We start from the raw sequence: 4178 nt of genomic DNA, 5'->3' as shown, positions 1-4178 counted from the left end.
AAAAAAAAACTGGTGTTTTCTTCTTTCATTGTCTTCTATCTACACTGTCAAGTTTTCCATATCTTCTTAAACAAATCTCACTGCTTAACATTTGACTTCATTGTAATTGTGTAATTCTTCTAATTTTTACACTACAAGAGCACCGTTCTTAAACATAAAATATATGTAACTACATAACTACTTACAACTAATCTTGACCATCAAATTATTTTTTTTTCTGTTTAATCACATTGAAATCTTACTGTATGAACTTTACCCTTTAATGCTATTACTTTATAACACCATCAAGCCCATTCCGTATCAACTAATTGTCACGCAGAAAGTCAAAGCATCTCAGGCTGACTAGTTCACATAGTAACACTAATTTAACTGAGGAACTGTATATGTTCAGTTCTTTCTTATATAAAGGCATACATGACAGTCGGGTATCTTTTTAGTCCCACTTATCTGGAATGTGAAACATCAAATACTCTTATGACGGTTTGTATGAGAATTCCCCATAGGCTCATATATTTAAATGTTTGCTCCCTTGCAGGTGGACCTATTTTGGGAAAGACGAGCAGCAGCTTAGTCTTATTAGTGATGTGTTGCTAGGGATGGGCTTTGAGGCTCCAAAAGTTAAAGACTAAGTCCATGTTCTCCCTCTCCCTCTCCCCCTCCCTCTCCCTCTCCCTCTCTTTCTCTTTCTCTCTTTCTCTCTCCTACTTATAGATCAGCCCTAGCACCACGCATGCCTGCCTGCCTGCTGCCTATCACCCCATGACACTCATGGACTTAGCTTCTGAAAGTGTAAGAAAACTCCCAGTTAAATCTACTCTTTTACAAGTTGCCTTAATAATGATGGTTTTTCACAGCAATATAAAAGTAACCAAGAAATTCCCCATGAAATATTTGTTCTACCCTCAAATTGTTTTTTTTTTCCTTCAGGGTGAATCTATGCACATTTAAATGTCTATAAGATTATATTCTTGGTGTCCTGTTAATCTGACTACTATCAGTTTGTGTGGTCAGACTTCACTATTACACTTTGAGAGTTTTGTTTCTTGGTATTATTAAATAGGCCTAAAATTTTTAATCAGAAGAAAGTGAGAATTATTATTATCTTCATCTAACATACAGAACAACAGGATTCTTTATGTTATTGTCATATATGAATGCAGTTACACCTTTCTAATATTTAGCACTTATTGCCCTCCTCCACTTCTTCTTGAGCCCTTCACTTTCCAAAAACCTCCATTATGCTTTAAATATCTGTGTATTTATGAACATGTCTGTACTCTAGTTTCTACATGTAGTAGGGGAATGTGGCCTATGACTATCTGAGACAAACTTTCTCCAAAAATATTTCTTCTCTGATTCACCTCTCATTTTCCTATGAAACAGACACAAAGAAAGCTTTGGTTATGCAACACATAGTTATAGAAATTCACAAAGAATAGGTAGAAAAGCAGTCATAAAATAGATTTCTACTAAGTGCTGAATTAGCTTTTTAAGGAATGTAGAGAAATGAAAGTTACTATTGTACATTTAGAGAGCTATTTTCATGAGACAACATGGGCTTAGAAGTAAAACTGAAAGAATTGAACATTCAGAACAAAATGAGAGACTAGAGACAATTAAGTTTGCTAAGTAAGAAAAATGCAATTGGAAAGGTTGTGTTACTATGCTTGGTGTGCATATTGATTTTATAATTCAATTAAAATCTGTATTTTTGAGTAGCTTGATTTTTATAAAAGAAAGATCGAAATATGAGGTTGTCAAGTACGTTCTTCCTTGTGCTAAACCTCTACTGTTGCTATCATCTTGCATAAATATGATGCATTTGTTATAACCGATGGAATTTTAAATGTAAGAGGTCACACGGTGCTTCATTCATTTTGCGTTTTTTTTAAAATTCATCTATTCATAATTACACTGCACTGTCATTCTCTGTATGCTTACCCATGATTCTCTTTTCATTCCTTCCTCTCCTCACTCCAGTAATAACTTTTCTATTTTGTTTATCCCACATAACAGGTGTACAAGCTGGATTTCACTTGCCTCCAGTAACTTCTGCTACAAGGTAAGATAAAGAATATTCTTTAGTTACTCCCTGGAGCTTGGTTTATGCAGTCATTGTCCTACCAACATTAATAATAGGAACAAGATAAATAAAGTACCAGGAAAAAGGTGTGCATGTACGTGTGCAAATATCAAAATTGTTAAATAAATACACTAGAGGCTATATATATTATTTGTGATTATATTTTTACTTTGTGTAGTCTGTGATTTACTCTTAACATTATGTTATTTCACATTGATTCTAAAAGTAATCTTGTAAAGAATGATAATAGCAGTTATGCATAGTTTATCATGTGGATACATTTAGATACAATATGAATATATATACCTATATTACCAAAATATCATTAACATACCATTATAACAGTATCCACATTATGAATGACTCAACGATTTATTTATCTCAAATAAGACAAGCATAAGTGAATCCAAAATATAAGTTTAACATACTGTGTATTATATTCTGTTTTGCAATTAAAAATTGAATATTAAAAATGATAATTTGCTAAGTATTTTTCTTTAAATAATAATCTAGTTATTGTTTTAAAGTTCCCAATTTTTTATCCACTCTCCTTATTCTGTCAGAGCTACATAAAGAAATTAGAAAAGTTATTATTTTGTCAATTACAGGTTTTCTGCAATGAAGGGGTCAAAACTCAAATCAGGAAAGTCTCTTTTACACATCAAGTGGAATCTCTGTCTCTCTGTCTCTGTCTCTGTCTCTCTGTCTCTCTTTCTCTCTCTCACACACACGTATACAACACACAAACAATGCACACTAGACACTATTTAGGTATAACAGGAAGTGGTGGAGCCTAGTCCCAACAGATAGCTACATGCATCTGTAGGTCACAAAACATTACAGAAGAAGGAGGGCAAAGTTGTAAGAATCCGAACACCAGGAATTCTGCTGCAAATAGTCTTCCCTAAAAACAATAATAAGACTAAATAATAAATAATAAAAAGCATAAATAAGACTAAACCAGTAACAATATCAGTAGATCTGTTAAAGTGGGAAGGGGGAAATTTTGAGGAGTTCCATGCCCTAGACAAAGTACTTGGAACTAACAATCCTAGGCGAAAGAGGAATGTCTCCATGCACTGGATCCCTTTTCCAGTTGTCTAATACCAACATGTCAGTTTGAAGATTACTACACACAGATAATGAAAAAAAATGAACTCAGTGGGTTGCCTGTTCATATTTGTGCAAATATGTGCATATTTATGTGTGTGCTGCAACAACAATCAAAGAAAAGAAGCTATCAACTTGAGAGTTGAGAGTACATAGGAAGACTTGGAGGGAAGATATCAAAGTGGGCCTGGAGAGAGGACAGAAGGTGGGGAAAGTGATGTGATTCTATTTCAATTAAAAACATATTTTTGAAAAGTTATAAAAAGCAGCTGGGCAGTGGTGACACACACCTTTAATCCCAGCATTTGGGAGGCACAGTCTGAGATCAGTCTTGTCTAGAGAGCTGGCTTCACATCTGAGAAACCCTGTCTCAAAAAAAAACAAAACTGAAAAAAAATAGAAAGAAAAGAAGATTTATGGAAAGCAGAAGCTGTGAGAAGCCAGGTACAAGTAAACAGTAAAACTTTTCCAGTAGATTATTAGAGGCCACATGGTATATGCTGTTGCAGTGAAAAGCTACCATCAAGGAAATTTATATTAAAGGTGAGATTTGTAGACCTGGAGTATCCACATGTGTAAAATAAGACCTAAGTGGTTCCTTCTGACCAAAGGTCAGAAGAATATGTCATATCCAAACTCTCAGTGATGGTATTTGCTCAAGGACCAGATTTTGTTTAAAATATCCAAGGTTGGTGGAGGAGGCCACTAGTTAGTTCCCAGCTGCTTATTCCCAAAATAATTACACAGAAACTGTATTATTAAATCACTGCTTGACCCATGAGCTATAGCTTCTTTTTTTTAATATATTTTCTTTTTGTTAGAGTTTTTTTCTTTTTTTATTGAGAAAAGGGAAAAAAAAGTTTCCCCCTCCTCCCAGCCTCCCATTTCCCTCCCCCTCCTCCCACCCTTCTCCCCCTCCCCCGACTCCTCTCCCCCTCCCTCTCCAGTCCTTTTATGAAGCTACAGTCACTCTGATACCAAAACC

This window comes from Microtus ochrogaster, chromosome 19 (assembly GCF_000317375.1).
Source record: "Microtus ochrogaster isolate Prairie Vole_2 chromosome 19, MicOch1.0, whole genome shotgun sequence".
NCBI lineage: Eukaryota > Metazoa > Chordata > Mammalia > Rodentia > Cricetidae > Microtus > Microtus ochrogaster.
Note: the sequence above shows the minus strand (reverse complement) of the source record.